This window comes from Rhinoraja longicauda, chromosome 3 (genome assembly GCF_053455715.1).
Source record: "Rhinoraja longicauda isolate Sanriku21f chromosome 3, sRhiLon1.1, whole genome shotgun sequence".
Classification (NCBI taxonomy): Eukaryota; Metazoa; Chordata; class Chondrichthyes; order Rajiformes; family Arhynchobatidae; genus Rhinoraja; species Rhinoraja longicauda.
The window spans coordinates 32991204-33003887 of NC_135955.1; the positions used below are offsets into that span (position 1 = coordinate 32991204).

General features: G+C 43.5%; 1 pseudogene; it reads left to right on the forward strand.

The window, feature by feature from the left end:
• Positions 1–3756: 3756 nt before the first annotated feature.
• LOC144592237 (uncharacterized) lies at positions 3757–8663 on the forward strand (annotated as a pseudogene).
• The last annotated feature ends 4021 nt before the right edge of the window (positions 8664–12684 follow it).

The window sequence follows — 12684 nt, forward strand, 5'->3', positions numbered from 1 at the left end:
CTGGCTGAAGGGACTATTTCCATGCTCTACTTTGTTCTAACCTGGCCAAATTGTCAAGTGCACAGCAAGTAACTGTTTAAGAAGGCAGCAAAGAACAATGTGTATATATATGTATTTTCAGCACTGTTCAGTTCATAAATCTAGAGCAGTAACTTATATAACACAGCCATTGGTGCAGATATTCCTGGAGCTGTGCAACAAATTATACAATTCACTCTTCTGCTGTTCAGGGAGCTGGCAACTGCAGGAGTAGGAGTATCTCATACATTATATGAGAGGATGGGGAGAAGAGTTGTGAAGGATTACTGGAATAATAGACAATAGACAATAGACAATAGGTGCAGGAGGAGGCCATTCGGCCCTTCGAGCCAGCACCGCCATTCAATGTGATCATGGCTGATCATTCTCAATCAGTACCCCGTTCCTGCCTTCTCCCCATACCCCCTGACTCCGCTATCCTTAAGAGCTCTCTCCAGCTCTCTCTTGAATGCATTCAGAGAATTGGCCTCCACTGCCTTCTAAGGCAGAGAATTCCACAGATTCACAACTCTCTGACTGAAAAAGTTTTTCCTCATCTCAGTTCTAAATGGCCTACCCCTTATTCTTAAACTGTGGCCCCTGGTTCTGGACTCCCCCAACATTGGGAACATGTTTCCTGCCTCTAACGTGTCCAACCCCTTAATAATCTTATACGTTTCGATAAGATCTCCTCTCATCCTTCTAAATTCCAGTGTAATAAATGACGGTGGATAAGAGGAACACATGATCACCGCTTAAAGAGTGCAGTAGGTATGGGTGGAATAAAGGACATGCAAAGAGGATGAGTGAGGCTTTGATGCACATGTACATGCTCACGTGTACATAAACAAATTGCTTTTAGTTTAGTTTAGATTAGAGATACAGCAGGAAACAAGCCCTTTGGCCCACAGAGTCCTTGCTGACCAGTTGTCCCCGTACACTAGCCCTATCCTGCACACTAGTGACAATTTACAATTTTTACCCAAGCCAATTAACCTACAAACCTGTACGTCTTTGGAGTGTGGGAGGAAACCGGAGCATCTGGGGGAAAACCACGCGGTCATTGGGAGAATGTACAAACTTCGTACAGACAGCACGAGTCAGGAAGGAAGCTGAATCTCTGGTACTATAAGGCAGCAACGCTAATGCTGACCCACTGTACCGCCCATGTGGGTCTGTGAACTGGACACAGAGGATTAAATGAGAAAAAAGACTTCCCCTCCTCTCTCTGGAATCAACATTTGTTTCTAACGTCATCACAATGGCACAGCTAGGGGAGCTGCTACTTCACAGTGCCACAGAGCTGGATCCGATCCTGCCCCAGGATGTGTGGAGTTTGGATGATCTCTCTGTGACCATTTCCCCTATAGTGCTCTGGCTTCCTCCCACATTCCAAAGTCACATGGGTTGGTAGGTTAATTGGCCACTGTAAGTAGTAGGTAGTATGTAGGTCAGCAGTAGATTCAGGGGGAGGTTGACAAGAATGTGAAAAAACCCCGATAGGATTATTGTAAACTTAGTTAAGATGGTGGGGAGGAGGGGGTTGATGGTCAGAGTGGATATGGTGAGTCAAAGGCCTGGTTCCATGTTGTGTATCTGCATGAGTCTATTTCTTACCAGACACAGGCCTATCAGAGAAATCCCATTGCATCAGATGAAACTCGGGCATGGAGACTTGCTGCTGGTCACTACATAGTATTCTCACTCAAATGGGGAATCATTACTTCTCCATTCTGAGCAGTGTTTAGAAGAAGCACACAGGAAGTAAGAACACATCCTGTTTGCCGAGTATGAGACTTCAATGTAGGTCATCAACGTTAATTCTTAACACCACCAGTGTCCAAGATGGCTGCATGCCAAAGCAAAGGGTTAACAGTCGAAGCTTAAGACAGAAAACGTGGTTGCCAACACAAGCAGATAAAAATGTGTTTGCAAAAAGACATCCAAGTGTAATATTGACTCTGTTTATTTCCTCCATATTGGCACACCCTGACATGCTATTTAAACCACACCACACTTCTAGGTCATCCGAGAACTATCCCAAAGGCAATTCATCCTCACAGAAACCTTGGCCTCACTCTATCACAACAGAGAGGGAATAAATTGTCTTTTCATTGTGGTATCCATCTGTCCATCTGCCTTCTCTGCAACTTAAATCGATTTTTTTTCTCACTACCAGTTCTGGTAATGGGTCTTCAATCCAAAATGTTAATTCATTTTCTCCTTTCATTCATGGTAAATGACTTGTTGAATGTTTTTTGTTTTGATATGAGATCAACTTTACTTCGTTCTTTATCATTTACTGGTCAGAAATGTTTCCACTTCCAACAGTATTTGTGGTAGCCGATCAATTGCAGATATATAGTTTACTTTATGGGGATTCCATCATCCTACTGTGAAGTTACAGCAGAAACAAACTCAAAGGGAAATCCTGCCCTAAACTTAGTGAAGTAGATAGCGCAGATTAATGACTCTGTGTACATAAATCCCTTCACACACACACACACACACACACACACACACACACACACACACACACACACACACACACATACAAAACTCTGCAAAGCAAGTTCAGCTAATTAATTTGAATCCATTTAAACCATTGTCTGTTTTCAGCCAAATAAATGTGTAGTGTAATGGAAATATCTCCTTGCCCTTTCCAATTCTCCAGATAATTAGTCAAGAAAAATGGCCTCTCTTTCTCTCTCTCACGCTTGGTCAATGTTTGATGACTACTGCAAACTCAATCTTCTTGACTACTTGCTTCTCACATGAAAAATATTGACCAGAAATGATGTGCACCGTCTCTTTATCAGGGTAGCAAATTCCTATCAATTGCATGTACATGGATTCTTGGAACAAGAATTACATTCAAACTGCACTGAAATAAATAAAATCTGAATATGAGGCAAGCAAGATATGCCCTGAGGATTATGCACTTGCACTCTGGTATTTTATTAGAAATGCCTTACAGGTATTGAAAATAATTGGTGATCCTCTTAGTCATCATTTTTGTCACTGAGGACTAAAATAAAGTTTCTCACTGCTGCCATAGACTGGGCATTGGGAATTGACTGTGATGAAGCACACATGTCATGAGTTTTTGACTGTTCTTACCTCGAAGGTGCACAAGAAGAATTTTCATCTAAATAATTATGTTACATAATGTGGGGGGGGGGGGGGGGGGGGACTTGAGCTAAATTATGGCAAACTGTGGTAAACTAATACCTTACATTTTAGTTTTCCAAGTTCCTCATAATGTTTTAGTGAACTAGGCAAGTCACCAAAAATATAATCGGAATGCTGTCCCAGCGCATCCAGAAGATATATCTTTTACATTGAAGTCTGGCTCAGCCAGTGGCACCTAGGAATAGACTGGGTGACAACCAAGAATAGTTTGGTGACTACTGGAGAGAAGGTTGACGGCACAGAAAGAAGGCACCCGGGACAGGATTGGTTCGCACCCCAGTCTGTGTCTTTCATGAGAAAGAAACCCAATAAGCTACGGAAAGGCCTTATGAAACATACCTCCAGGAGATCCCGAGAGAGGGGAAGATGAGATCTCTAATAGGACAGACCAAAGGGTATTGACCCACGCAAATGACCTGACTACGAGTATAAGATGCATTTGTATACTCGTAGTGCAAGAACCACCATGGCCTTAAAATCTATCAGGCAAGAATGAAATGCTCGGAGAAGGAGAAAGAGGTGCAGCACACAGGCCTTGAACTTGGTGAGACGCAGGAGGAGCCCGGCCAGGACTCACCCCACAGAGCCCAGTCCCTCCACGCACCAGAGTCTCCCAACCCCTGCAGAGTAGTTCCACAACAACGGATTAAGTTGGGATTCCAGCAACTGGAATGAATGGCTGCAGTTTGACAAAGATGCGACCAACATCATTCAAGCCACAGCCAAAAGAGATGCAGATCGCCGACTCCAAACAATGACTGCCATCATTGTCAGTTATGCCTCTGAAAGATTTGGCCATGGTGAGAAAGGTAACACCAAGCCCACTATTTACACATTGAACCGCAGGGCCACCAAAATACATCAACTGCGGCAGGAGCTTCAAACCCTCAAAAACCAGTACAAAACATCTACCGAAGAGGTGAAGCAAGCCTTGGCCGACATACGAAACATCCTAAGGAAAAGGCTTATGATCCCACGCAGAGCAGAGTGGCACAGGAGAAGAGGAAGAGAGAGAGCCAGGAAGCGAGCTGTGTTCATTGCCAATCCCTTTGGCTTTACCAGGCGATTACTTGGGGACAAGCGCAGTGGCCGCCTCATGTGCTCAACAGATGAAGTCAATCGCTTCCTCCATGACACCCTGAGCGATCCGATGAGGGAACAGGAGCTCAAACACAAAGCTCTCATCAGCCCAGCCCCCCCAACAACAGAGTTCAATCTGAGGGAGCCAAGTCTGAAGGAGGTTGAGGAGGTCATCAAGGCTCAGCCTCTGCTCCAGGCCCTAGTGGCGTACCATACATAGTGTACAAGCGCTGCCCAGAACTCCTTCGACACCTATGGAAGATCTTGAAGGTGGTATGGCGAAGGGGGAGTTGCTGACCAGTGGAGGTGCGCTGAGGGAGTTTGGATCCCGAAAGAGGAAAACTCAAAGAACATCAATCAGTTTCGGTCAGTCTCGCTGCTGAGCGTAAAGGGATGGTGTTTTTCAGCATTGCCTCCCGAAGACTAACTGAGTTTCTCCTGAGGCTTGTATTCACTGGAGTTTAGAAGGATGAGAGGAGATCTTATAGAAACATATAAAATTATAAAAGGGCTGGACAAGCTAGATGCAGGAAAAATGTTCCCAATGTTGGTCGAGTCCAGAACCAGGGGCCACAGTCTTAGAATAAAGGGGAGGCCATTTAAAACTGAGGTGAGAAGGAACTTTTTCACCCAGAGAGTCGTGAATTTGTGGAATTCTCTGCCACAGAGGGCAGTGGAGGCCAAATCACTGGATGGATTTAAGAAAGAGTTAGATAGAGCTCTAGGGGCTAGTGGAATCAAGGGATATGGGGAGAAGGCAGGCACGGGTTATTGATTGGGGACAATCAGCCATGATCACAATGAATGGTGGTGCTGGCTCAAAGGGCCGAATGGCCTCTTCCTGCACCTATTTTCTATGTTTCTTCAAAAACAGCTACATCGACCCTTCAGTGCAGAAGGGTGGGATTCCTGGAGTTCCCGGCTGCTTGGAACACACTGGAGTAGTCACGCAGCTCATGAGAGAAGCCCATGAAAACAGAGGTGACCTAGTTGTTCTGTGGTTGGACCTGGCCAATGCCTATGGGTCCATACCTCACAGACTGCTTGAGCTTGCACTACACCGCCACCATGTTCCCAGCAAGATCAAGGTCCTGATCCTGGATTATTACCATAATTTCAGGCTGAGGGTGACGTCTGGGTCAGAAACATCAGACTGGCATCGGCTTGGAAAAGGAATAATAACGGGCTGCACCATTTCTGTTATTCTTTTTGCTCTTGCCATGAACATGGTGGCCAAGTCAGCCGAGGTGGAATGCAGAGGCCCCCTAACCAAGTCTTGTGTACAACAGCCCCCAATAAGAGCTTTTATGGACGACCTTACCATCACCACAACATCGGTCCCAGGGAGTAGGTGGATCCTACAAGGTCTTGAGAAACTTATCACCTGGGCAAGGATGAGTTTCAAGCCAACCAAGTCAAGGTCCATGGTGCTGAAGAAGGGGAAGGTGACTGACAAATTCCACTTCTTACTATCCGGAACTGCCATTCCCTCCATCACTGAGAAACCTGTCAAGAGTTTGGGGAAGCTTTTTGACGCAAGTCTGAAAGACTCTGCAGCCATTCAAAACTCCATCGAAGACCTTGAAGCCTGGCTCACCAAAATCGACAAGTCAGGCCTACCTGGCAGATTCAAGGCCTGGATCTATCAACATTCCATCCTGCCCCGAGTCTGTGGCCTCTGCTGGTTTACGCTGTTCCATTGACCACAGTTGAGTCCCTCGAAAGGAAGATCAGTGGCTTTCTCCACAAGTGGCTTGTCCTTCCCCGCAGCCTCAACAGTGCAGCACTGTACAGGACCAGTAACATCTTGCAGCTCCCATTCAGTGGCCTCACTGAAGAGTTTATGGTGGCGTGAACAAGAGAAGCCCTACAGTACAGGGACTCCAGGGACCAGAAGGTGTCATCGGCTGGCATCGAGGTGAGAACAGGGAGGGAAATGGAGGACGGAGAAAGCAGTGGAGGCAGCAGAGTCACTCCTAAGGCAAAAGGCATTAGTGGGAGTCATGGCAACTGGCAGAGCGGGCTTGGGATACTTCCCTAAGACCCAGGTTGGCAAGGCCCAGGGCAGGGAGAGACACCATCTAATCCAGGAAGAGGTCTGAGCAGGTGTGGAGGAAGAGCGTGTGAGCAGGACGGTGGGGCTCAGGCAGCAGGGAGCGTGGATAAGGTGGGAGAGCATACCGCAGCGCAGGATTACCTGGTCAAACATCATGCAGGCAGACTTCCAGCGCGTCCGGTTCCTTGTCCAGGCTGTCTATGATGCCCTACCAAGCCCAGCAAACCTCCACGTCTGTGGCAAGAGAGTGACACCTTCCTGCCCACTTTGCTCTTGAAGAGGATCATTAGAACATCTCCTCAGCAGCTGCCCAAAGTCCCTTGGCGAAGGTCGCTATCGGTGGCGTCATGACCAGGTGCTCAAGGTGGTTGCTGAGAGCATAGCCACTGCCATCAGTAGCAGCAAACACCACCAAGCCCTAAAGAAATCAATCACTTTTGTCAAAGCTGGAGAGTAGCCTCGACCACAACCAAAAACAAGGGCTGGCCTCCTCTACACGGCCACTGACTGGCAGCTGCACGTCGATCTGGGCAAACAGCTGAAATTTCCACAGCACATCACAGCAACATCATTCCAGACAGACATGATCATCACCTCCGAAGTGACAAAACAGCTGATCATTCTGGAGCTGACAGTGCCCTGGGAAGAGCATATTGAAGCTAATGAGAGGAAACGCGCAAAGTACCAGGAACTGGTGGAGATGTGGCAGGACAGAGTCTGGAAGACACGCTATGAACCCATAGAGGTGGGCTGTAGAGGCTTTGCAGGATGCGCACACTGCAAAGTCCTCAACCAATTGGGCATTACCGGGCAGGCAAAGAAGAGGGCCATTTAATCCGCAAGCGAAGCCGCAGAGAAAGCCACTAGGTGGCTTTGGATTAAGAGGGCTGACCCGTGGGCAGTTGCTGCTGGGACGCGTCGGGGCCTGATCAACACCGGCTGGGTCGCCTGGGCGAGGGTGTCTGATGTTGTGAGACCCGAAACACCCGATAACCCCAGGTCACATCACTGAGGATGCGTCCCAGTGCATCCAGAAGATGTATCTTTCACACACAGGAAGGACATTCTTGCTATTGAGGGATTGCACGGGAATGTAGGTTCACGAGGTTAATTTCCGAGATGACGGGACTGTCATATGATGAAAGAATGGAGTGACTGGGCTTGTATACACTTGCATTTAGAAGGATGAGAGGGGATCTTATAAAATTATAAAATAAATAAAACATATAAAATTATTACAGGATTGGATACGCTAGACGCACGAAACATGGTCCTGATATTAGGGGAATCCAGAACCAGGGGCCACAGTTTAAGAATAAGGGGTAGGCCATTTAGAACTAAGGTGAGGAAAACCTTTCTCACACGGAGAGTTGTGAATTTGTGGAATTTTCTGCCTCAGAAGGCAGTGGAGGCCAATTCACTGGATGCATTCAAAAGAGAGTTCGATAGAGCTCTTAGGGCTAGCAGAATCAAGGAAAAAGCAGGAGAAGGCAGGAATGGGGGATTGATTGTGGATGATCATCCATGATCACATTCAGTGTTTCAGCATTTAGTCCTATGCTCCAGTATCACCTCATCCACACCTCACATACAATACAATACAATACAATACAATACAATATATCTTTATTGTCATTGTACAGGGGTACAACGAGATTATAGTATACTTGGCACTGCTACTGATGTGTGTTTTTGTGCTCCTCAATGAAACAGGGTTGATCCCCTGGCTCGCAAGGCCGAATGGCCTACTGCACCTATTGCCAGCGTATCTACAAATCTATGGAATAAATGACTCAGCTGGAAATATAACCACTTTAGCTCAAAGAAAATTTATTGTATTGATTGATCTGCTTGGCCACTGTTTAGTTTTCAGTAAACTGTGCAAAATTTATTTTTAATGCAACGTTTTGAATCAGATCATGTTATTACTAATTCCACTCCCTTGACATTACCCAATTCTCCTTCAGCCTCATTTGATCTGTTGATAAAACTCACATCTACGTCTTTTCTACTTTTAGTAACTACTCTTCCAGTGTACCCCTGGCTGGCTTCCCATGTCCCGACCAAACCAAAGAAAGGCTTAATGAAGTGAGTTGTGTTATTTCAAACTTCCGACCAGGCAGCTGGCAGAGGCTTTTAATAGAAGCATAAGCTTTTGCCTAAGACCAGCTGATACTCATTGACAATTCCTTTGTACAAACAGCAAGGAATATCTGACAGATACCTCACACTTTCAACAGAAATGAATGCAGCACCAGCCTGGCAGAAATCAGTGATCAAGTTATCAGACAACCATTCTGTCCCAAGACCGTGGTAATATTGGGAAGACCTTTGATGCGACAACAAACTTCCATTGTGTGGGTTTGCATTATCGTGGCTTGTCAGATAGAATAACCCAGTGGTGACCAACTTATTTTCAGGTTAGCTGATTCCTCCTTGTTACCTCCTCTAACAGTCCAATTCAGATTAGGGTTCCAATTGAAGTCACCAGCAAGAGGATCATGGGAAAGACTGTACTGGTTGACATGGCACCATATTGCAGATCATAGAAGATTCTCCTAACAAAATTATTGCCAATAAAAAAATAATTTTAAATTCTATTTATTTAATTACATAAAACACTTATGCATTCATAATACAAACATGATAATAAAGGGCACATTAGTAAGCTAGATTTCAATTCCAATATTGCCAATATGATAACAATTCAGACATTGACAGTTTTTGCATACCTATATCATATGAATGAGTCATGGGGAAATACTGTATAGAAACAGTCCTTCAGCCCATTGATTATATGCTGGTCATCAACCACCCATTTACACAAATCATAAAGTCTCATCAAGTCCCCTCCCCTCCACCCCCGATTCTATCACTAATTCAGGAATTAGGCCAATTTGCAGTGGCCAATTAACTTACCAATGTCTTTGGCTAAGGAAAGAATCCTGAGCATCTGTAGAAAACACAGGGAGAATGTGCACCCAGACGGCACTTGAGGTCAGGACCAAATCTGGGTCATGTGCTGTGAGGCAGCAGCTCTATTAGTGCTGCCCAGAAGTTAATGAAATTTTCTGGAAATTGACACAAATTATATTCTTCTCAATACTGAACCATATTTCAGCAGGCAACTGGAAAACCTACATTGATCATGGCAACATTTATTGTGTAACAGGTCATTTTGGAGACCTTTGTGCCAACTCTGTAGTTATCAGGCATATCAATACACTAGTCAAAGTCATAAACAAGATTTAACCCAAAATAATACAATCCCTTTCTGTTTCTCATTTTCCACGTTTAAATGGGGAATTGGTATAGATGCATTTGTGCAGACAACGGTTGTTCACCATGTTGGTATTGGTTCATTATTGTTACATGTACCAAGATACAGTGAAAAACTTTGTTTTGCATTCTATCTAGACAAATCTACCAAACGGGTACATCAGCTAATGTGAAAGAGAAAATAAACAAAGTGCAGAATATAGTGTTACAAAGAAAGTGAAGATTTTTTTTAAAGTGCGGGGGCAGCAATGAGGTAGATCAAAATCTCAGCAATCCATCCTTGGTATATGATACGTCCTTTCAAGAGTCCAAAACAAGAGAGAAAGAAGCTGTTCTTGAATCCTCTTAATGTGCTATCAATCTTTGTATCTTCTGCTTCATGTGAGAGGGAGGGAGGATAACCAGGGTGTAAGTGATGCACGATTAGTGTTGGCTATTTTCTCAAGGCAATGTGAAGTGCCTGGAAGGAGTGGATGGGGGGAGGTTGATTTACGTGATGCACAGGGCATCGTTCACAACTCCCTTCCCCTTGAACATTGTAAATTTCATAGTTCCGTTTAATCTGACATCTCTCTGCAGCTGGCCTTCTCTAACAAAAGGGAATGATATATAGTCAGTCATCAGAGCAGAGCTGGAAGTGAAAGACAGAAAATCAATGAAAGTTTGGAAGACATAGCAAACAACAGTTGTGAAATAGACAAAATAAAAAGAGTCTAGCTGTGCTCACTTGTAAAAACCTAAATGTTCAGTGAATAAGGCTGATAAGATAAAGGCTCAAAGAGACATGTGGGAGTACGATATTTATGCTATTACGGAAGACATAAATGGTCTGGTCAGTTGGGCAGGAAGGTGGGAATTTGAATTTAATCTTGAGAAGTGTGAGGTAGTGCATTTGGGAAACATAAAACAAGGCAGTGGAATATATCATAAATGCAAGGATATTAAGTACAGCAGAGGAACTGAAGGAGTCTGGACTGTATATTCACAGATCCAGAAAAATTCAAAGGGTACGTCGATGTTTAAAAGGAATAAGGAAAAAGGACTAAAAGGAACAAGGGATGCTTTCTTTTCATCAGGGCACAAAATATAAAATCAAGAATGTTATTCTGGAATTGTTTACAATATTAGTCAGACAACAGCTTGATTACTGCGTTGACTTCTGATCATCACGTCACTGAAAGATGTGACTACACTGGGAGGATGAGAGGAGATTCAGGAGAATGTTTCCAGCACAGTATTTATGATTAAATATTAGAAAGTGCGAGGCTGTTTTATTTGGAACAAAAGAAGCTACGGGGTCTTAAAGTGTACAACATTATGAGCGAACAAGTTAGAGTAAATAGGAAGGACCTGCTTTCTAAGCAGAGGAGGCATAAAACATTGATTCAATGTAAATGCTCAAAGGTTTGAAAGATTGGGTTTTTTTTTCTTCTCCAAATCAACATATTTAAATGGCACATCAGGTGTACTTGTAGTGCCATGACCTATGCGATTAGTAGCCTGTTTGCCATTCTTGCCCTCCTGCACTGCCCTCCTCCAGCCCTAGCTCTCTCCAGAGTAATAATAATCACAAGCAGGTTGCCATGAACAAGCACCCCATTATATTAGGTAACCCTTACAGTGACCAATAAGGTAAAACAGAATGCTTTTCTTTTTAGATGCTGTCCTGAAAGTATTTCCTGGAACGAGGCTAACAGAGTAATGATGAAGTCTTGACAAATTGAACTAGAAAGTCTCCTGATGTGTCTCAAACGTCCTCTTCAGAGTGCAGTCTGTCAATGTCAATCAGTAAGTAAACATTGAAACCTGAGCATTGGTTTAAGTAATGCTCAAGAATCTCAGCAATGATATGTTTACTTCTGTTTTGCTCACTGCTATTAGGACATGTCATAGAGCCGTTAACTGCTGAAACAGCAGAGAAAGTCCTTAATGGGAGCTAACAGCCAATTTATGATGGGTCAACATCTTCATGATCCTCTAGACAGTTATTCATAATATACCCTTCAATTCCTTTACCAAGATGGCATTCCACGTTAAACAAAAGCTACAGTTGTATATGACAGAGAATAAAGCTTGAGCTCAGCAAGATTAAAGTTGCTCGGAAATGACAATAGAACTTGCTCTAGTTAAGGAGTCCATTAATAGTATTTTTTTCCAATAATCTGAGAAAGCAGAATTTAGTGAGTGCAGAGATAGGACAAATTTCATTTGTCAAATGGATTAATGTATTTTGTGGATACATGGATTCATGTATTACGTTTATCTTTCCTGTTTGTTCATTCACTTGGCAGGTTGGACCATATCTGTGGGAAGAGAAAAGAAGCTAATGTTTGAGGTCAAATTCTGCTGTCAGATCTGAATTTATTCTGACAAAGGATCTTTGATCTGAAACATTAGCTCTATTTCTCTTACCACAGTTGTGGCCTGACCTGCTGAATATTTCAAGCATTATCTGGTTTTATTTTAGATGTCCAGCATCTGCAGTTTTTTGGATATTCACTTGGTTGAAGGTAATAAAATCAAGATACAAATACTATGGTTTAGAAAAGCCAGCAGTGGAGGGATGTTAAATTTCTTAAATGTAGCGATGAACTGATAGTTAAAATTTAAGTACTAACTACAAATTTTTATATTAAATGAGTGGAGTCATTAGATTGAAGATAGACACAAAATGCTGGAGTAACTCAGCGGGACAGGCAGCATCTCTGGAGAGAAGGAATGGGTGACGACTAATAATTCAAATAATTAAAATTCAAATCCTTCCATGGTAATTTGGGGACTTGAATTTGATTTTAAATAAATCTGCAAGTTAAAAAAAAACAGTACCTGGAGCGATGGCATATGGTTATGAAGAACAAATTGACATATTAATGATCTTCAGAGAATAGGCCTGTCATCCTACTTGAACCACTGATGTCTTCTATCAAGTTGATTGTTCCTCTGAGGTGGTCAAGCAAACTATTCATTTGCATTCAACTTCCACAAGACTCTTCCTTAGTGTTGATAGGTATCTATATAGTACAAAAAAAATTGTTTCTTTATTTGTTTGTTTGATTATG